The 22,394-nt window shown below is 37.8% G+C and overlaps 1 protein-coding gene and 1 pseudogene across 2 annotated transcripts in view; both read left to right on the top strand.

Annotated features, from left to right (window-relative positions):
- LOC138177415 (lipase maturation factor 1-like) overlaps nt 1-22,394 on the top strand; it is a 618,163-nt gene that overhangs the window by 574,606 nt on the left and 21,163 nt on the right. The window lies entirely within an intron of this gene.
- LOC138144259 (uncharacterized) lies at nt 4,245-17,567 on the top strand (annotated as a pseudogene).

The raw sequence follows: 22,394 nt of genomic DNA, 5'->3' as shown, positions 1-22,394 counted from the left end.
GTGTGTGTGTGTGTGGTGGGGGACACTACTAAAGTGAGTAGCTTGGATAAAGGAGGAAAAGTGCATGACTTGTTCAAAGAATATTATGTAGCCTATCATGGCTACAGAAGGCTGGCAGATAAGGCTGTGGAAAAATAGGATGGAACTAGATCATGGAAAACCTAGAACAATGCAAGAATCAGAAGTTTGGACATTACCAGTAGGGAGTGGGGATGCATTGAATGTTTCTAAGCAGAACAGGAGAGTGATCTCATCTGGGTATTAATACAGGGTGTCCCAAAAGTCTTAGTATAGTTTTAAAGCTAATGCTTAGGCTCATAAAGCTTAAATTGGCACCAAGACTTTTGGAATACCTTTATTATTCTGGGCACAGAAGATGGATTGTAGAGGGTAGACACTGGAAGAAAGCAAACTAGTAAAAAGACTGTTCTCATATTCTAGGTAAAAAATCTAAGAATACCCAAACTAAATAGTGACTACAAAAATGGAAAGGGATAAGTATGAGAAATATTTGAGGAAATGGAAATGACAGCTGATTAGATGTAGGAGGTAACAAAGGGTTTTCAAACTTGAGGGATTAGGGAAGTTAGTAGGAGAGACAGTGGAAGGAATGTGAGACTTGTTTTGGACATTTTGAGATGGAGGGGTTGATATTAACCTGCACAGCAGAAGATAGCAGGTGGCTGGGAACCCTGAAATATAAGGGTCCAGGGCATCATCTCTATTCATGTACTCAAGCCTTCTTTCAGTCAAAGTAGCAAGGTTTATTGTAATGCCAATAGTGCAAGAGATTCCTAGTGAATCTGCACTTTCTTGGGGGTAAAACCAATGCTTATATACAAAAAAAGGACAATGAAAAAATCTGGATGGGATTAAGGAGTGACAAATAGCCTGAGGTGGGTCATGTATGACACAGTGAAAGGAGTTAAGTGGTTTGGGGTGGGTCAAAGGACTGTGAAAGGACTGTCAAGTATCTAGGTAGCCTGGGATAGGCCAGATGCCTTGGGTGAGAAGTCAGTGATCTGGGCTGCAGAAATATGTGGGGAAAATTCAGGGACTGGGTTTCTTTCAATGACATGGTCTTTTCCTTTTAGGAGTCCGGGTCTCATCACCCCATCAACTGGAAATATAGGACTGGTTCTTAGGAGAGAGGTCAAGGCTGAAGATATTCATTAATACCTTTCCTGTAATCACTTGTTGTTCACTTTCAGCATCTCCCTTTTTCTTCCTAAAACCACAGTCTTTAAGATCTAGTAGATGAAATGAAAGGACTGCTTAGATTCCCATGCCCTTTAGTTGCCTACCTATGACTTTAATCAAAATACATTCTAGATTTCTTTGCCAAAACAATCAACACACATACCCACTTTTAGATAGTGACCAAGAGGTTAAACTTACTTCACAGGTTCTTTGTCAGTTCTTGATTATATACTCCAGGAGTACACACCTCCCAGTTAGCCATTTCAGGGATATATGGGACTACTTCTATAATCCTAGTTAGAGAAACACCAGGAATTTCTATGTATCCCTCTCCCTTGATGATTCCTCATTTACACTTAGCCCATTTTTCCAATCTGTTGCCGTCTCGTCATTTCTATCTTCATTACATTTCCCCTGTACTTCTCTTCACTCATACAATTGCCATTCTGGATGTAGGCCTTAGCACCTCATGTTTTGACTATTGCAGTGGCTTACAGTTTGACCTTTCTGCCTTAAATCTCTCTCCACTCTGATCCATTTTCCATTCAGCTGCCAAAGGAATTTTCCTAAAGTACAAGTCTGACCATGTCACTTCTCCTATTCCATAAAATCCAGTGGTTCTTTATTACTTCCAGGTCTCTGTTAGACTTTCAAAGTCCCTGATAACCTGTCCCCTTCTGACCTTTCCAACCTTTTTATACTTTATTCCCTTTTGCATATTCTGTGATACAGTGGCACTAGCCTTCTTATCATACAGGGCATTTCATTTCTGACTCCATGCCTTTGTCATGACTTTCCTCCATGTCTGGAATGTTCTCCCTTCTGACTTCTGCCTCCTTGTCTTCCCTGACTTCCTTCAAGGTTTATCTTAAATCCCACCTTCAAAGCTTTGTAAGAAGCCTTTCCAGGTAACACTCTATCTCAGCCCAGGTAGGGTCTTCCTTCTGAGGTTACTTTCCATTTACACTGTGTGTGTGTGTGTGTGTATAAATTGCTTGAAGGTAGGGATCAGATATTCATATTTTCACTCTTTTTATCCCATATGCTTAGTACACAGTATTAAGCACATAGGGAAAGTGTTTAATCAATGCTTGTTGGTTTGCTGGCTTGCCAGGCTACAACTTCAGGAGTTCTAGATTCATCCTTAGTGGGAAGACTACACATCTTTTGTGCACCTAGCAATTCACTATCTTCATGCAATATTCTCCTACTCTCCAACACTTGTTTTTAGTTCTTTTGTTTAAAAAAAATTCTTTTTCTTTCTGGCTCCCTTTCCTCTTTTCTCATATAGCTTTGTACTTCTAACAAACCAGTACATAGGGTCTCAAGTCCTTCCATGACTTTAAGCAAGGAGGCTAGTTTGCATTTTATAGCACATGATTAGCTAGTGCCTTAGATAGGAAAGCAAACCCACATACCCTACAGAAGACTGGAAGAGGTTCCTTCATTTCTGTGCCTTTGTGGTCTTTAGGCCATCTATAATTTTTTGTATCTGTCTTTTGGAAATTGATCTAACATAACGCTTGTTTTTGTGCCTGTATTTGCAACTGTAAATGTATCCTGTCTTTTGGCATGCTCTTACTTGGATCGTGTCTAGGTTCAGGGTTATTGCTGGATCTTTGTTTTGTTTTTGCTCTCCTCTAAGAATTTTTATTGGTGACTTTTGTTTTTATATAATAGTCATTTCCCACCATACTCCAGATTAAACCTCCCCTAGTGACAAAGAAAAATAGTTAAGAAAATATTAGGTAAAGACATTGTGTCTAATGATGTATGTAATACTCTGTCCCAGGATTCTCCCATCTCCTTCCACCATGAAAGAGGTAATATGCTTCATTCTCTTCTCTCTAGGATCTTTAATAGTTTATTCGTCATTCAGAGTTAAACTTCTTTTTAATGTTCTTTGTGTGTTATTCCCTTGGTTCTATTTGTCTTATTTTTCATTGATTTATGTGAATGTTCCCATGGTTTTCTGAATTCCTCATATTCCTCGTGTTATTACATAAAAACATTCCATCAGATTTGTATACCATAGTTATTTTTTTAGCCATTTGCAATCGATAGGTACACACTTGGTTTTTAGTGCTTTGCTACTAACAGTAATACTATTAATATTTTGATATCTTTATGTGTATCTAACTGCCCACCTACCTACCTAGCAGACCTTTGTTTCTGTCCTTGACTTACTTGAGATTTATACCCATTAGTGGAATTACTGGGCAAAGGATTTGGATAGCTTAGTGACTTTTCTTTACATAATTGTAAATTTAAATCCAGAATAGCTGGACTATTTCATAACTGCCTAATAGGTTTCATGGCTTCCCACATCTCCTCCCAACATTATTTCCATATTTTTCATCATTACTTCAGTGACCAGTTATAGATCTAAAGTTACCAAGTTAGTTACCAAGGTTTTATTAAGAGTTTATTTACTGCCCAGCATTGTGCTAAGTGGTAGAGATATTAAAAGGCAAAAATCAAGGTCCCTTCCCTCAAGGAGATCAAATTCTAATGGTACAGTGGGGGGAAACAACATGCAAATGCTATGTATGTGCACAATACATGTAATATAATTGGAAGGTAATTTCAGAAAGATGGCACTAGCCTTGTGGGCGTGGGGAGACTGGACAGAGAATCCTGGGGAAGGGATTTGGCCTGAGTTTTGAAGGACAGAAGGTGAAGGTGAAGAGGGAAGATATTCCAGGCATGGGAGACCGTTGGTGAAAATGCCAGTGGTAGCCCAGTGTTGCTAGACTGTACGGTATGTAGTGGGGGAGTGAATGTAAGAAGACTGACAAGGTGAGAAGATGCCAGATTGCAAAGAACATTAAATGCCAGCAGTGTTTATATCTGACATTGACAGCAACAGGGAACCACTGGAGTTTATTGATTAGGGGAGGTGATATAGTCAAACTTGCACTTTGGCAGCTGAGTGGAAAATAGAATGGGGAGAGATCTGAAGAGTGGGTACCAACTGGTAAGCTATGGCAGTCTTCTCGGTGTGAGGTGATGTAGGCCTGTACCAAAGTGAGTCAGGAGTATAGATGTCACAGACTAACAACAGATTGGATATAGCGGGTGAGTGAGAGTAACAGTCCCTTCCCTCAAAAAACTTCCATTCTAAAGTGCACTTACTCAGTTTGTTATTTATTGAGTATCCTTCCCTTCTCATTTTTTTAGGGGTGGGACACCAGGAAAACTGTTGCTGATCTAGTATCTAGCATATAGGAAGTCTTAGAATATTAGTGACGCAAGAGCAGTCTTACTGGCTTTTTCCTTTTTTTTTTCAAGCTCATAAATTTATTGTGAGGATTTCGCTGTAGCTACAGTTGTAGATTCATTCAAAAAGCTTCCAGATAACAAAGAATCATAATTGAATGTACTGAACTAACTCAGCTTAGGGCATATGTCTCAACCTCTCTGACATGATGTATTTTTTTAAATAGGCAAATCAGTTGTTCTGGTGTGATGGCTCCTATTAGGTGGCTTATCCAAAGCATTAAAGTTTTTAATAATTTTTCTTTTTATGTTTGATCATGATGCTTAAGAGGCAAAGTGTTGATCTCCAAAGCAAAATAATTCTTGTTAAAGAATAAAGAGAAAAGACTTGGCATCTAAAATTTATTCTTGTCTATCACCTTGAGACATATGGTACTTCTTTTCCTTTCAAGGTTTTTGTCAGCAGACTGATGTATCTTCAGAGAAAGACCAAAAACTACCTCTGATTTTACTGAGATAAATGGGATTATAATAGTCAGGTCAATTGCTGCCATTCATATGAAAAGTAATTTTATAGAAGTTGGTAACAGTATGTGGAAGTTGTACTTTGTGGAAACTGGTGATTTCAAAGTGGAGGCCCCTTCTTGACTACTGTATAGGCATATTGACAGTTGACCAAAGATTCGTGCTCAGATGGTGCTTCTGTACCAAAGACCTCAACTTTATAATCTTTTATGCTTGATTTATTGTCTATTAGAGGTCCCGTCCTATAATCAACTCCCCCGAAAGTAGCTACCATCTGAGAGTAACATTTACCTTGTACTGTTCTTGGATAAAAACTATTGAACAAATAATTCAGATGGATAAAAAGAACCACCATTCTTTTGAGTTATTGATAATTTTATGCTGATTACAATAAACTCCCAAGATTTTTTTAGTTCCCTTAATTTAGAGCAAGGGTGACAAAATCAGATAGAAATGGGCCATTAAATCTTATGTAAGGATCCCTGAAATCTGCTTGTTGACATAGAGAACAAGAAATCATTAACATTATTTGTGTATATTCTCTTTCATTTTTCTTTATTTTGCTAAATATTTTCCAATTACATTTTAATCTGGTTTAGTTACAGCAGCTGTAGAGGACTGGTGTACATTCACCACATGTTGCCTCTACTGTTTTATTTGCAGTCTTCTCAACCTCTTGTAGTCTAGCCTCCAGCTTCATCGTTCACCTGAAACTTATCTTTCCAAAGTTAGCCGTGATCTCTTAATTGCTAAATCTGATGACCTCTTCTCATTCCTTCTTCTTGATTTCTTTGCAGTATTTGACACTTGACCTCTTCTCCTGGATTCTCTATCATCCTCTTTGGGGTTTTGGGACATTACCCTCATCGATTCTTTTTCTACCTGTTTTACTGATCTTTCTCAGACTCCTTTATTGGATTATCATCCATGTCATAGCCCTTAACTGTAAGTATGCCTAATACCTGTAACTGGGCTCTCTTCCTTCTCTTTACTCTGACATTTGACCTCATCAACTCCCATGGGTTTAATTAATATCCCTTTTCTGACAACTTCAAGATCTATATCTCTGTCTGTCTATCTATCTATCTATCTATCTATCTATCTATCTATCTATCTATCTATCTATCTATCTATCTATCTATCTATCTCCTAAAGTTCCCTTTCAAGATCCAGTCTCATATCATCAACTTGCTTTCGGACATTTTGAACTTGAACTCAGCATATACAAAATAGAACTCACAAATATCCACCCCCCCCCCCGCCCCATCCAACCCTAGTCCAAACTTCCTCATTTCTTTCAAGGATACTGTCATCCTTCTAGTTATCTAGGTTCTCAACCTTGGTGTCATCTTCAAGTCCTCACCTTCCCTCACCCCACATGTCCAGTCAGTTGTCAGATCTTGTCTTTTCTCCCTTCAGCTGGATCTCTTACCTATATATATATATATATATATATGTATATATCCCTATCTCAATCAAATAATCGCCCACCCTTATTCATACCTTCATTACCCATTTCTTAGATTACTTTGATAGACTCCTCATTGATCTCTTGTGTCAAGTATTTCTCATCAATTTATTTTCCACACACACTAAATGATTTTACAAAGGCACAAATTTGATGTCAGCCTTTCTTCTCCCTTCCTCCCTCACAAAAAGAAAAAAAAAACCCCACAACATTGGTAGCTCTACACTACCTCTAGGAACAATTATAAATCCTACTATTTGATATTAAAAACTCTTCTTGATTTGAACCTGTCTTACCTTTCCAGCTTCATAGACATTATTCCCCTCCATGCATCTTATCGTGCAGCCTAGCTGGCCTTCATGGTATTCCTCACACATAATACTCTGTTTCCTCTTTCTTTGCTTTCATTTCCTGTCCCCCATGCTTGGAACATACACCTTCCACTTCTACCTCCTGGAATCACTGGTTTCCTTCAGGCTCATCTCATGTAACTTTCTGTATGAAATAATTTTTGTTTCCTTTCTCCTTACCCCATTCTGCAAGGGCTTTACTTTTTCCCACCAGGTTCAGTTCAGTTCACTTCAATTTGATAAACACTTATTAAGTGGCTACTATGGGTCGAGCACTGAACTCTAAATACAAAAAAGGAAGATAATCCCTGACCTCAAGGAGTTTACCATCTAATTGGGGAAGACAACACACAAAAGAAAGCTGGAAGGTAGAATGGAGGACAGACACCAAGGAGCTTCCTGTCTTGTGAAGTTCAAACCAAGCAGATAGAAAGTGGAAATGGTACAAGGTCACCTCGTCTCTCTTTTGTACAAGTTTTGTGTATGTCTGTATATATACTTTTAAACTCTACTTCTTTCCTTGTATCTTCAGGCTTAGCAGAATGCCTGGCTTGTAGTAGTTGCTGAATTTTATGTGTTGGTTGATTGACTGATTTTCTTATATGTGAAAGATCTCTGATTTTCTCAGAATGAAGAACATTGACTTCCCTCTTCCAATTCAGATTTCAAACTCTCTGTGATACAGTACAGGGGTGGCCAGCTTGCAGCCTCCCTCACCCATCCAGTCTGAAACAAGCTGAAATATAATTGAGAAATGTTTAACTAAATAAATGTATAGTGCTACATAGTTAATGTTAATTTGTCATTTTCTAAGTCACTATACCTTCTACAGGGATCCCTTTCTATTTGAGTTTGACACCATTGTTATAGTAGATTGATCTAAGGTACTGATAAGTGAGTTGCTCTGGGTCCCACAGCTAATAAGTATCCTAGGTAAGGCTTGTGTCCTGGTCTTCCTGGGGCATCCTGAGGGAGATACAGGAGATATCATGTACCAGGCAAGTTAATCCACTGCCACCACCTGGACCACAACCTCCAAGTAGATCCTAATAGGAATAGTAGCATATCTCCTATACTACTGGCCTTGCTTATAGGCTGGTCCCTATAGCCATCACTGAGGAAATCAATCCCTTTGGAGAAGGGGTTCATTTTAATGTCCTCAACATCATCACCACTAACTACTGACCAACTGCCATAGATGATCAAATAAGCCCAAGAACCCGGTAATGCTAATACCCCTGGATTTCTTGCCCTGCTTCCATCCCAGTTCACCGAGTCATTATCCAGGGAAGCAACACCAATGAAAATGTGACCTAGCAATTGTTTCTGCAGGGGCTACAGCCCCTGCTGACTCAGTAGCTATGGCTAATGAAGACTGGGAAAAGAAAATTCATCCTACCAAAGTCCTTGGAAGTCCAATAGTACAACATCAGAAATGGATATGGTTTTGTTATTAGAAATGACATTAAAGTAGATTCAGTACCATCTGCTTTTATACTGTAACCTAAAGATCATAGTGTCTTCCATCTTGATTTGCTGCTAAAATCACCTCCATGTGTTATCTGTCCCATTGGAATGTGAATTCCTTGAGACCAAGGACTGTTTCTACTTTTATGTTTGTCTCTGTTCATCTATTTGTATCTCTTATTATATACAAATAATAAGAACATAATAGTCATTCATTCACCCATTCATTCATTCATTCCTGATTCTACTGCTGCCTTTGGATTTGAAAACAGAAACAAGTTGGGGCGGCCAGGTAGCACAGTGAGTAAGAGCACCGGCTCCAGTGTTGAGAAGACCTGGAGATTGAATCCCGGGCTCAGACACTTAGCACCCACCCAGAAACACCTGGCCATGTAACCTTGAGCAAGTTACTTAACCCCAATTGCTTAGGGGCGGCCAGGTGGCTCAGCGAGTAAGAGCACTGGCTCCAGTGTCGGGATGACCTGGATCAAATCTGGGCTCAGATACTCAGCACCACACCCAGAAATAACTGGCCGTGTAACCTTGAGCAAGTTACTTAACCCCTATTGCTTAAAAAAAAAAAAAGAAAACAGAAACAAGTGTAAGTAATCCTAATATTTGAATTTGTTATTTCAACAGATTTATCCTTAGATTTTCATCTCTTAGACAATACATTTTGAGTTAATTTTCTGTGCCATTCAGAAAACAGCTAAATCAGGGAAGGGAATTATTTTCTATACAGGCTCATTGATGCATGGAAATGGAAGGAGTAGTATCACTCATGTACCACAAACTAGTGAAAAATAACTCAGATTTATAAATTGCTTTACAATTTACAAAGGGCTTTCTTTATGGCAACCTGATGGGTTTCTGAGTAGTAACAGTTCCCATTTGCATTATGCCTCAAAATTTATGAAGCAGTGCTTTAAAAATAACCATGTGAAGTAGAAAGAACAAGTAAAATAATTTTCATTTTTAATGAAACAGCCTTGGGGAAGTGATGTGACTTACTCAAGTTCACAGGGCTAGTGAATGACAGAAACTTGACTTAAAGCCAGGTTTGGTGACTTTGTGTCCAATTTTCTTTCTCTTATACTATGTTGCCTTTATTTTTGAAGTAAAGAAGATAGAATATTCTTTTTATCTACAAAATTTAGAATGTACTTCAGTTGTTTCAGTCATGTGAGACTCTTTGTTACCCCATTTGGGATTTTCTTGTCAGAGATACTGGAGTAGCTTTACAATGGGGAATTTAGAACAGGGAATATAAAACACGAGTAAATAAAACTGGTGGTAACGATTGAATCCCCAAGCATTTATTAAGCTCTTAGTCTGGACCAAGTCCTGTGCTGTAGACTTTGTGATGATACAAAGAAAGGCAAAAGTAGTACCTGCCCTCAAGAAACCCCCATTCTAATGGGAAAGACAGCAAACAAGGAACTATGTACGTATAAGATTGGTACAGAGCAGATGGAAGGTTAAATTTTTTTTTCCTTTTTTTGGAGGGGGGAGGGCAGGGCAATTGGGGTTAAGTGACTTGTCCAAGGTTACACAGCTAGTAAGTGTTAAGTGTCTGAGGCTGGATTTGAACCAAGGTCCTCCTGACTCCAGGGCCTGTGTTCTATTAGCTGCAACACCTAGCCACCCCTAGAAGGTTAATTCTTGAGGGAAGATGCTTGGGGATAGGGAGAGGCTGGCAATGGGGACCAAAAAAGGCCCCTTGCAGAGAACTGAATTTGAGCTGAATCTTGAAGGAAGATAGGAGTGGGAGGTAAGGAAAGAAAATTTCTGGCTTGCTGGATAGCTAGTGAAAAGGCACAGTCAGGAAATGGTATGTTTTGCATGAAGAACAGCAAGTAGGCCAATGTCACTAGATTATAGAGTAAGAGGGGGAGAGTGGCAGGGCAGAAGTGTATGGAGCCTGGAAAGGTTGGAAGGGATCAGATGAAAGGCATTAAATGCCAGTGGACTTTATATTTCATATCGGAGGTAATAGGGATTCCCTGGAGTTTATCGAGTGGGGCTAATATGGTCAAATCTGCACATTATAGAATTCACTTTGACAGCTGAATGGAGGATGGACTGGGGTGGGGAAAGACTCAAGGCTGACAGACTCACTAACAGGCTATTGTTATTGTTCAGTCCATTCAGTCCTGTCAGACTCTTTGTAACCCCATTTGGGGTTTTCTTAGCAAAGATACTGGAGTGGGGAGAGGATTCTGGGAAGATGGTGGTATAGGTCAGAAAATTCCAATCTCTCCAGATTTCCCCCCACAAAAGAGATAAAATAATGCCTCAGGACAAACACAGAGCAGTAATATTAAATAAGAGTAGGGGCAGAACAACGGTCTTCCTGGGATAATATAAGAAAATCTGAAGAAAAATTTGAGGATGAGGTTTGGTCGCTGTAAAGACTTAACTCCCCTAGGATAGGTCCAATTAAAAAACCAGAGGTAAGTGCTGGGGTTAACTGGGTTGAGAGGCTTCTTCCGTCCCAGTCATAGGAACTTTTATCCCTGGGACAGTAAGGGGAGTTTGGCATTCTGAGCCATGGAACATGGAGGGAATCTCTACTGACAAAGGAATGCCAGACCCAGCTGTGCTGATATAAGTGACTGGAACAAGAAGGAACCAATATATATCCAGTGAGTGCAGAAGCAGTGGGGTGGGAATACTGCTGGGTGTGGGGACTTACAGGAGCCTAGAGGTCTTGGTTTCAGTTCCAGGCCAGAGGGGAGAACTGAAGAAAGATCTGAGGCCAAAGGCACCATCCCCATAACCCTGGGCTAGAGGTTACAACAAATAAAAAAAAAAATGCACAGGAAAAGGAGAAAGAATCCAACCATAGAGAGTTACTATGGAAATAGAAAAGACTGAGATTCATCTTCAGAGGAAGATAGTGAAGCAAAGACACTCTCTCCTACCCTAGAGAGTAATGTCAAATGGTCACCTGCCTAAAAAGAATTCATAGAAGAACTTTAAAAAGACTTTAAAAATCAAATGAGACAAACTGAGGAAAAAACTAAAAAAAAAAATCCAAGAAAAACAAGAAAATTAGGAAAAGAAACTCAACCAATTAGAAAAATAGATTCAGAATCTTAAGGAAGAGAACAACTCCTTGAAAATCAGAATTGGTCAAGGGGAAGCCATCGAAGTTATAATAGATTAAGAGATAATAAAACAAAATATAAAAAATGAAAAAATAGAAGAAAATATGATAGTAAAACAATTGATCTGAAGAACAGATCAAGAAGAGAAAATATAAGAATAATTGGACCACCTGGAAACTATGATCAAAAACATAATTTTGATACAATAATACAAGAAATAATTTTTTAAAAATTGTCCTGAAGCATTATAACAAGAGGCGAAAGTAGAAATAGAAAAAATCCACTGATCACCACTTGATCCTATGAGGAAAACTCACAGGAATATTATAGCCAAATTCCAAAACCTTCAACTCATGGATAAAATATGAGTAACAAGAAAAAAAATTGAATATGTGGCAGTGCCACACAAAAGGAGCCTAATAGCATTCAAAACCTCTTCTTTCATTGAAACTTCAGCTAGGGAGGAATTGACTTCAATCTGAGGTGAATGGTCAGTGGTCTCAGCATTGATTGATTATGGTCTGTTGAAAACACTATAGAAGTTTTCAACTCATCTCTCTAGGACCATATCCTTATCACTAATCAGTGTGGCTCCATCAGCACTGAGTAGTTGATATACCATACGTCTTTGGGCCATAAATAGTCTTCAGGGCATCATAAAAGCACTTTGGATCATTATTGTCAACATAAAACTGAATTTTATCTGCCTTCTTGTTGAGCCAAGAAATCTGCATCTCTCTAACTTTCGTTGTACTTTACTTTTTGGTTTTTTTTAAGCAATTGGGGTTAAGTAACTTGCTCGAGGTTACATGGCCAGGTGTTTCTGTGTGGGTGCTAAGTGTCTGAGCCCAGATTCGATCCCCAGGTCATCCTGACACTGGGCCTGGTGCTCTTACTAGCTTTGCTACCTGGCCGCCCCATGTACTTTACTTTTGATGGCATTAAATTCTTCCTCCTTAGTGACAGATGAACTAACCTGCTGGTAAACCCTGTGGAGTTCTCGTTTTTCATTTAGCAGCTTCTGAGTTTTCCCATCATTTTCGTCAAACCAGTCTTAGTGTTTATGACTGTTCTAGCCTTTTTGAGCAAATGCACTGCTATACACCAAATCTCTGAAAGCTCCCCAACTCCTTTTCTGCTCCACTGTTACCAGCTGTATGTTGGCTCAACTTTGCCTCCAAATTAGCAACAAGCTGTTCCTGCTCAGAGAAGAGCTCTAATTTGTTGATATTAATCCTTCTGGTAGTTATTTTGCCTTGGGGATGCCACTTTGTTTCAATGTGAATATTTAGCTTTGAGAGGATAAGTCTGTGATCAGTCCAGCACTCTGAACCACACATTACCTTTGTCACTCTTACATGCTGTCTGTCTCTTCTCTTTACAATTAACACCAAGAAAACACAGGTGTTCCATCAGCCACTGCTACATCATTCATACATGGAACCATTGGTTACAGTGAATGGAAAAGTTTTGAATGCTGTGGATAAGTTCCAGGGATGCACACATTGAAAACAAGGTTGATACATGCATTGCCAGAACTAGCTTAGTGTTTGGGAGGTTCCAAAGAAAAGTATAGGAGAGAAGAGGTATTAGACTTTCAAATGGAAGGTCTGCAGAGCCCTTGTGCTGACCTCATTGTTGTATGCCTGTGAAACCTGGACAGTATACCAGCAGTGAATTCCTTTCATTTGAATTGTCTTAGGAAGATTCTGAAGATCACCTGACAGGATAAGGTACCAGACACTGAGGTCCTTACTGGAACTAAACTGCCAAGTATTCAAATTCTGTTTTAGAGAGAGCAACTCCAATGAACTGGTCATGTTGTTTGAATGCAAAGTGTATGCATGTCAAAAAGACTATTTTATGGAGAACTCACACAGGGCAAGCGTTCATATGGTGGTCAGAAGAAATGATAGAAAGATCCTCTCAAGGTCTCTCTTTAAGAACTTTGGAATTGATTGTGTCACATGGGAGATAATAGCACAGGACCACCCAGCATGGCATGCCCATATCAGAGAAGGTGCTGTGCTCTATGAGCAAAGCAGAACTGAGACAGCTCAAAGGAAACACAGAATGTGCAAATTTGGAGTATCCACCCCAAATGTTCATGCGGAATATTTGGGCCGAGCTTGTGTTTGTCTGATTAAGCACAGTCAGACACGTTGAAACTTGACACTAACATAGTGATGTAATTTTGGTCCTCTTTGAGAATGAAGGACAACAGCCAAGGTTACTCTAACAGACCATATCATATTGGATCAATTATAGCTTAAAAGTGTGCTCATTGAGGTTCACCAAGGCCTCAACCCATTCTCTTGGCTTGTTCATTAGCTGTGGTTCCATCTACCCTTCAGTAGCATGAAAGCAAGTATGGCATGAGTGGTGCAGGGTTGAAGAGGCAGGGCTCAAAACTTTCAGTAAGAATATGTGTGTGGGGTCACCTTAGCAAAACAAATACACTGTGTGCTCTCCCATGACTAGAAAGGATTAATTTCCTTGTTTTCCAAATTATTTTTCTTCTTCTCCCCCTTGCATTTGTATACATTTTGGTTTTAGATAATCCATCCATATTATGATATGATTGATAAGGATATTCAATTTAAAATTTGAATATCTTACAGTTTTTGCCTGCTTTGAGAAAACAGAGGCAAATGCTTATTCTTACATACTCATTTTCAAGAGTCTAATTATAGAATTTTGAGTTGATTTTAGATAAATATATTGTGCTAAGATGAAGCGAGGGATTCTTCATAACCTGAAAACTCATAATTTCCAGGAATTTGTTTATATTCTTATTTTAATTGATATAACAAGATTTTTCACACTGAAAATTGAAGCCAAATTTCTTTCTTTTTTTTGAGACAGTTTGAAGATGTACATTTTTTTGAACATACAGCAAAGTTCCATTCAATAGATCCAAGTTGAAGACTGTAAAATCAGTGATCATGAATGTGTTTTACAAATTTAGAATATTACTTGGCAGTTAATAACTTTCAAAAACCACATATACATAAAGAGATAAGTAATAAAATTAAATAATTTTTTACAGAAAGCTTGTCTCTATCAGGAAGACTTAGATTCAAGTTCTACATTCAAGGCATATTGTCTCTGTGACCTTGAACAAATCACTTCACTTCTTTGTGATGCTGGACAACTTTCTTAGATTATAAATTGTGAATCTTGTACCAGTCTATACTATATACCAGTTTGTTTCCTTATGGAGATTTGCCTGCTGGATAAGATCGTAGATCAATGCTTCTCCTTCCCTTCCCCATCCTCCAGTGTCTAGTACAGTACCTTTGTACAAAGTTGTTACTTTATAAATATGCCTGTTGAATTGGCAAGTGGGTAGAAGACTGAACCTGTAATCAAATCCAGCCTCCAGACCTGAGTTCAGATCCAGCTTCAGATACTTATCAGTTGTGTGACCCTGTGAAGTCACTTAACCTCTTTCTTCCTCAGTTTTCTTATCTATAAAATGGAGATAATAATAATAATAATAGCACCTACCTTCCAAAGTGGCTCTGGGAAAAAGTTAGATGATATTTGTATAGTACTTTGCAAACCATAAATGCTTTTATAAATGCTAGCTATTATCGTTGTTGTTGATGATAGCTTGGGCTTTAAAGCTGCAAAACTTTGTGTTGTCCCATTTGATCTTTGTTTCAACTCTGGGAGACAGATAGGACAGATATTATTAGCTTCATTTTATATTTGGAAAAAGTGCAACTAGGAGAAATTCAATGACTTTTTCAAATTAATAAGGGAGTAAGAAGTGAGGGACCTGGGACTGGAACAAAGTCTCTGAGCCCTCAAATCTAATATTCTTTCACTCATACTACCATAGTTTTTCAAATCATTAGGAAAACTTTATTTGGCTTGTAGAGCCTTAACCTAAAATTTCATCTGATTTGGGGGTAGAGTTTAAACTTTTGCATCTACCCTTTCCATCAGCCAAAAAACATTTCAATACTTATGGAACAGTTTTTTTTTTTTTTTCAAAAATCACCCTGTGTTTAAATCCTACCTTTGATGAATACTACCTGTGTAATCTTGGGTAACTTTACCTTCTTGGGACTCAGTTTTCTCATCTGTAAATTGAAGCCATTGGACTATGATTTCTGAGGTTCCTTTAGTTCTTAGTCTATGATCCATGGCAACTCTGACCTTGCTGAATGTTTACCTTTTACTCCAGAGGTGAAGGATTCTGGGTCAGCAAGATACAACTTTGAAACTCTGGAAACATTTGGAAATTTCTTGAAGTTAAAATGTTATGTGAGTGTGAAATATTTATTTCACACTTGTAATAGTAAAAGTTGCATCTGCCCTCCATACTTGTTATCTGCATAGTCTATTAAGTAAGTAATGGTTTTATAGCTTTAAAACCGGAAGGGAACTTAGAGATTATCTAGTCCAGAGGTGTCAAACACACAAACCAGATTAAAATGCAGTGGGGAAGAGGAGCAAGAGCTCCAGCCTCTGCCGCTGGCAGAGAAAGTGCTGCCAGCATGAGAGCAAGTGGAATTGGACAAGCAGTGATCACCACAAAGATTAACAACTTCAGTGCTTGAACCCTACCACCAACCTCCATCCTGGAAGGGATCAATCCTCTGCCTGGTCCCTTTTCCATCTGCAAGAGGGGGGTGGGGCACATAACATTGCTACTTTCATACAAGAGAAGTTCCCTGGAGGGAGTCTCTGCTTCCCCAAAGGGCAACACCTGGGGGAGAATCCCTGCATCCTCTCAAGGGTATGGGGACGTATGCTTCCCCTTCAGGGGAACTCTTGGGGGTCTCTATTTTCTCACAAGTGGAACCCCTGGGAAAGAGAGTGTGTGGGGGGAAGGGTCTTTGCTTCTCCACAAGGTGTATATCAGTCTTTCTACCCAAGAGGAATCCCCTGGAGGTCCCTGCCTACGTACAAGGAGAGTCACCTGGGAGTCTCTGTTTGCTCACAAGAGGAATCCCTGCTGGGGATCTTTGCTTTCTTATAAGAGGAGTCCCCTCAAGGGGGCCTTTGCTTTCATACAAGGACAATCTTCTTCAGAGTGCTTTCCCATGTGCGCTTACCACACTGAGAGAAAATAAGTGTCTCTTCCTTTTCATATCAAAGGAGGACCTTGTTTCCAGGGTCTCTACTTCCAGAAAAGGGAAGCTTCCCAGCAAGAAGGAATCTGTTACCCTCAGCTCCTTTGAGTTTGCCAACTACTCTTGGCAAAAGGTACCATTCTCTCATTTTACCACACTGGTCTCCCTTTTGAAAGCTTCTGCTCCTAGAACTTCAGAGGATCCCTCTCTGAAGGGGAAAAAGGTCTGTGCTCTAAGTGGAACCACTAGTGACTTTACGTCATCTCAGGGCAGTCAAGAAAAAAAGAATGGTACCCAGCTCATGTACAGGTGACCATCCTTTGAGCTCAGAATCTATAGGCCAAAGAACACTTTGGTTTCAGCAGTGCCTGTGTGATCATCCAGTTCCAGAAACAGAAATATATGACCCAAGTGGTGCATTACAACCTGAATCCTAAGTGGAAAGAGGATTGCCTGGTAAACTGGATATTTGGGAGAATCCTAACCTTGTCTTAGCAGTCAAGCATCCTTTGCAGTAAAAGTTTGCAGACCTGTTCCTAGGCCAGATGTCTATTTCTCTGAAGCAGCTTTTCCAAGAGAAAACCAAGAGGAACAATAGGTGGTTCATCTTGTAGTCCAAAAGAGGAAGACCAACCAGTAAGTACCTTGGGCATCTATAAATCAGCATCCAGTTTATGAAGATTTCAGGCCAGGATAAGGGAGCTGGTTTTACCAAGAGACAACCAGTCTATTAATGATCAAGAGAAGCACGATTTATAAAACAATTCCCTTTCCTTTGCCCAGTATTAGTGACTGTAGCCATATTAATTAATCTGAGAAGGTATCAATTATTGCTTCTGGTTCTTCAGAATATACATTTCCAGCTAGAGCATCACCTGTTAGGAGACACCTGGAAATAGATGTTGACACACAAGATAGTACTAATGGCTTGGGGTTCATACATTTCTACCCAGAGATATTTCAGGATTTAAATCAATTTAGGGATGATATCAGGTCACTACTAAAGTATTCAAGTAGCTATCCAACCATGTCACCTTCCTTACACTGGCTGCCACACCGGAAGCCTCTGGAACTCGCCATCAAGGTCCTTGCAACAGAGTACAACAAAGGGCTTCCACAAGTGCTATGGTTCATGTCTTAGGTTTGCCCCATGATGCATGACTATTCCTGCTGTAACAGTCTTTTAATTACTGGCATATGTTTAAAAAAAAAAAAGCTTGATCCATATGTACATGCTAAACATGTCTTTAAAACACACCATATTTCATGCAAAAATGTAATTGGGAAATATTTAACAAAATAAATTTTTAAAAATCAAACAAAAATAATATTGCATTTTAAAAACTAAGTCAATAAGCAGCCACAGGGATCCTTATGTATGAATTAATGACTCCTGTTTCTATTTGAGTTTGACAGCACTGATCTAGTATAATCCCCTCTTTTTACAGATGAGGAAACTGAGAAGTACACAGAGTTTAAGTAATTTACCCAAGGTCATTCACAGTGGCTGAGACAAGATTCAGACCTAGAATCTCTAATTGCAAATTCAGACATTTGTTAGCAGTACCAGTTGCTACCTATGTCAGAAGAATAGCTGGCAAATTAATGTTTTGTTGTTCTCTATAGTCTGCACTTTTGCCACCAACTTAAATTTCTGCTACTGTGAATTTTGCCCTACATTTATATTTATAAACATTGGTCAATGGTTTCTTTCCTAATAGTCGTCCCACCTAACTCCAACCCTCTTAGGCCTTCAATTTATTCTCTAGACCTAAGTAATAGCTCTGATACTTTGCAATCCAAATCAAGAAACTCATTGCATTTTTTTTTGGTGAGATAGCATTGTTGTTGATTTCTAAGTGAAGCCATGCTTTTCTTATTTACCAAAATAGCACTTAAGTGCATGATGGTTGATGATGTTGAGAATGGATTAAGATCTTAGTTTCCTGCTATGGGAATTCAGGGTCCAAAAAAAAAAGATAATTTTGAGTAAGTTGAAACTTTTTAAAAAAATGTATGTTAAGGAATGACAATGATAGTATTTTTATTTATTTTTTAATTTTAATTTTATTTTATCAATATATAATAAATACATATATTTATTAAATATATAGATATTTATATACTGTGTATATATATATATAAGTATGCTGTATACTAAAGTATACTGTAACCTCAGAATAGTTTTGGTGTACACACATGTGTGCATATATATAAATAATTAATTTTGATGTTATTTTGAGAATTTATTCCACTATGCAGTGAGCATTGGAACTAAACATAACAGCTGCAAAACCATGTGATTGATAAATACCCCTCAAGATACAGGAGACCTTTGAAGGAAAAATGTAGGCTTCCCAAGTTTAATGTAACTGTGTATAGTGTATGTTTTCTTTTGGTATTAAGGAGAAAAATCTCCTTGCTTGTTTTCTGTTCAAACTGAAGTTTCTGAAAAATCCAGAAATTAGATTTTTTAAAAAAGTGTTGTTGTTGAATTCAGTGGCATTGAAGCTATCTAGAAGCACTGTGTAATTGCATGAAATTTAAATTCCAACTATTGTTAGGTTTATTAGAATTTTGGCAAGTAATTTTGAAGTCCGGCAAGCTGTAACCTATTTTCAGGCACAGGAAATAAAAGACCAAGAAATGGTAATTTATCATGCCCTTCAGCCATATATATGTTAAATATTTGGAATATATTCATCCTAAATAGTCTGTGTTGCTAGGTCTAATTTCCGTTGAAGGGAAGCATTTTCATATTTATTTAAAACCAATAAAGTTAACCAAGGTCATTACTTTGGACTTTTTTTTTCAGGCCTGGCTAGTGACACCTGTATGAATTTAAGCAACAGAAGACATCTGTGAGTAGGAAGTGTGGTTGTCATGGTAACTAAGTATTAACAAGTACCATGACTAAAGTTGAATGGACTGCAGGGTCATTGGAGTGGGTGTATAGGTCACATAGGTCATTTCCTGTTTCCCTCAAATTCTCAGTGAGACCTTTTAAAAAAAATTAACAATTTGCTAAATACTTCATAACTTGAAATATGTAATTTTAAATAAATTTGCTTGAAGTGTGAATCCTTCAAATGATTCTTTCAAAACATCTACTGTTGGAACATTTAATCCATTCTGATGTCACCTGTTCAGATATCTTGATGTCAGGTGAATTTGAGATTGTGTATTATAATGATTTGCTTATGAATTCTTTGCTTGACAACCAGAGTTTACATAGTGTTCATCTGTCCTCAGTTGGCCACAAAGAAAAACAGCAGAGAATGACAAATGAAACATTTCTGAGAGTAAGAATTGGCCAAGGCCAGATGAGTTTGGGAATGGTTAATTAGTTTATTATGTTGTTAGTGTCAGAACTAGGAGACATGAGTTAACCAACTTCAATAAGCCCTACGAGATTTAAGGTACAAGATCACAATCATAATCAGGAACAATGTATGGTTACCTAAATCAAAGTCTATATTTTGTTTTATGAGATAGGAGAAGGCTTGAGTTGAACAAACATGATTAGTAAGAGTCAGCTGGCCAGGCAACACAGATAGTCTATTGTTGAATTGAATGGGGGCTTCCTCTTTTTTGAAAGCAGAATGCTGACTAAGTATTTCTTTTAAAAGGATGATAGACTAAGAATTTACCTCTGGCTGTTGTATCTTAGCTTTAAGCAGAATTAGCCAATAAATACCAGATACCCATTCAGGGAGTTAGGAGGTAGCTTTGGATAGGTAATAGAGTAACCATAGATTGATTAGTGCATGGGAAGATTTAAAGGACTTGGTTAAACGGTTCACAATTACAACATCACTTTGACCAATAAATATGATTTAGATAGGACATATATGAGAAGCAATATGATATAGTAGAAAAAATATTCTAAAAAAACTGGGCTTGAGTCCTGGCACTGATGCTGAATATCTGGGCAAATCGTGCATTATTTCTAATATCATTTTCCTCATATGGAGAAAAGAATATTTGCACTATAAAACTCATGGGATTGTAAACTGTAAAGTGCAATATAAAAGCAAGCTATTTTTAATAATGGTAATTTCATGTCTGTGTTTTCACTTGTCTAGTATCATTGGGATTCAGTAGAGATATTTTTTGTATGTAAGGTAGTTATTACAGTTGTTATTTAGGTTGCCATTTCTTCATTTCATTACTGCATCCGGACACATCCAGACACACAGGTAATCAGTTTGTGATTGATGGTAATCTTCTACAAAACCTCATTTTAATGGGTTGTTAATGTTGTTGCTCACTTAGTCATTTAACGCAGGTTGAAAACATGAAAAAAATTGGAGGGTGTTTTGTCGTGATTTTTTAATGAGTACAGGTACAAGAAGATATGGCTTTAATCCAAGTCTTGTTTTATATCTTAGCATCTTTTCTGTTTTCTTAAGTTGTATCATCTTGTGACATAGTACAGAGGAAGAAACAGGTGTTTTTGTAATTTAATTTGGTCAGTATATTAACTGTGTAATGACAAATGTTTCAAGCAGTAACTACTTATGTAAGGCTGTTTTCTTAATAATAAAACTTGTATTTGCTTTTGTTTGGAAACTTTAAATGGACAAAAGAGAGAGAACAAATTCTTGGTGGATTGGCTGGGTTGGCCTTCTTCCAGCAACTGCCTTGAGGGTATTGCTCCCACCTACCTTTTCATCAAATAAATTGGCTTTTAAGAGTAACTTTGTGATTTTCCTTACTTTCATTCTGAATCTTCTTTTTGCCATTACTTGCTTTCTTCTTTGTTCTATGTGGTAAAGCCAATGGGTGATGAGGCTCTATTAGTCATCTTGACCATTAAGCTCTTTCTCTGAATGGGGTAAAAACATCCAATATCCAGCAAAGGAGTGGAATGGCCTAAAATGAAGGGAGAACACCCATTTCCTTATGTTTTTTACCTGAATCTTTAAAAAAAATTGTTTGGGAATTTAGGATATTGCCAATACCTTTCTAAAACCAGCATTGATTCCCACAGTATGTGCCTAATTAAGTTCAGTAATTGCTTCAGTATGCCCAACTACATAAATAGATCGTCTTGTGTGCTGAGGTGTTTTTTCTTTTAGGTTTTTTTAGAGTTCTAAAACTATTGCAAAATAATTCTTCACATACAGATCTCTGATGGAGTGACATCATATCTAATTGGGTTAAATGACTTCTGATGCCCTTTCCAATTCTGGGATACTATGTTTTCACGCTTGTTAATATTCTAAAATATTTTTAAGGAGCATCAACAATAGAAATCAATAAAATAGCAATAATAACATGGGTCAAAACTTCCAGAGAATTAATAAAGCAACATATATATACTCCCTGTTTCTCTTTAAGACTGTTTTTTTTTTAATATGTAGGCTTATTCTGAGTTTCAACTGGAGAATCTCTTGGGTAATTGTCAATGAAGGAGACTGAATTCTACATTTTACAAAAAGTTGCAAGTTAATCACAATTTTTTCAAAATAAATATACATATGGGCAGAACATATATTATTTATGCTTTTATGCAACATTTTGAATTTATAAACAGCCTAAAATAAATGAGAACACAGGATGGATTTCATAGAACTGATATATAGTAGTAAGTATTTAAGCTACTATTTTTACATAAATCTAGATTTCTAGGTGATTATCAAAGATGGCCCAATGTAGAGTGTTACAATAAACCAAGTGTAGAAGTTATAGTAGCATTGTCCATGGTGCAAGGATGGATTTGTCTTCTGAAAAAAAGTTTGCAATCCTGGTGGTGAAAACAGATAGAATGAGCTAGTCTTTGTGATCTCTCCCTGCCAAGGCATTACGAACAATGGTAGATTTAGGAAAATGTCAGAATATGCCTTTTCTTTTTCTTATCAACAAAAGGGAACAAAGAAAAAGGTGAAGGGGAAACTTCATTTATTTAGTCATTTCTCTTTAATTTCTTAGTTGAATTAAATGTTTGTTTTTGGTGGAAGTATAA

The sequence above is a fragment of the Petaurus breviceps genome, unplaced genomic scaffold (genome assembly GCF_028583685.1).
Source record: "Petaurus breviceps papuanus isolate PSGF00001 unplaced genomic scaffold, PetGlider_PUasm1.0 138, whole genome shotgun sequence".
NCBI classification, from domain to species: Eukaryota; Metazoa; Chordata; class Mammalia; order Diprotodontia; family Petauridae; genus Petaurus; species Petaurus breviceps.
Note: the sequence above shows the minus strand (reverse complement) of the source record. Positions and strands in the feature narration are given on the sequence as shown.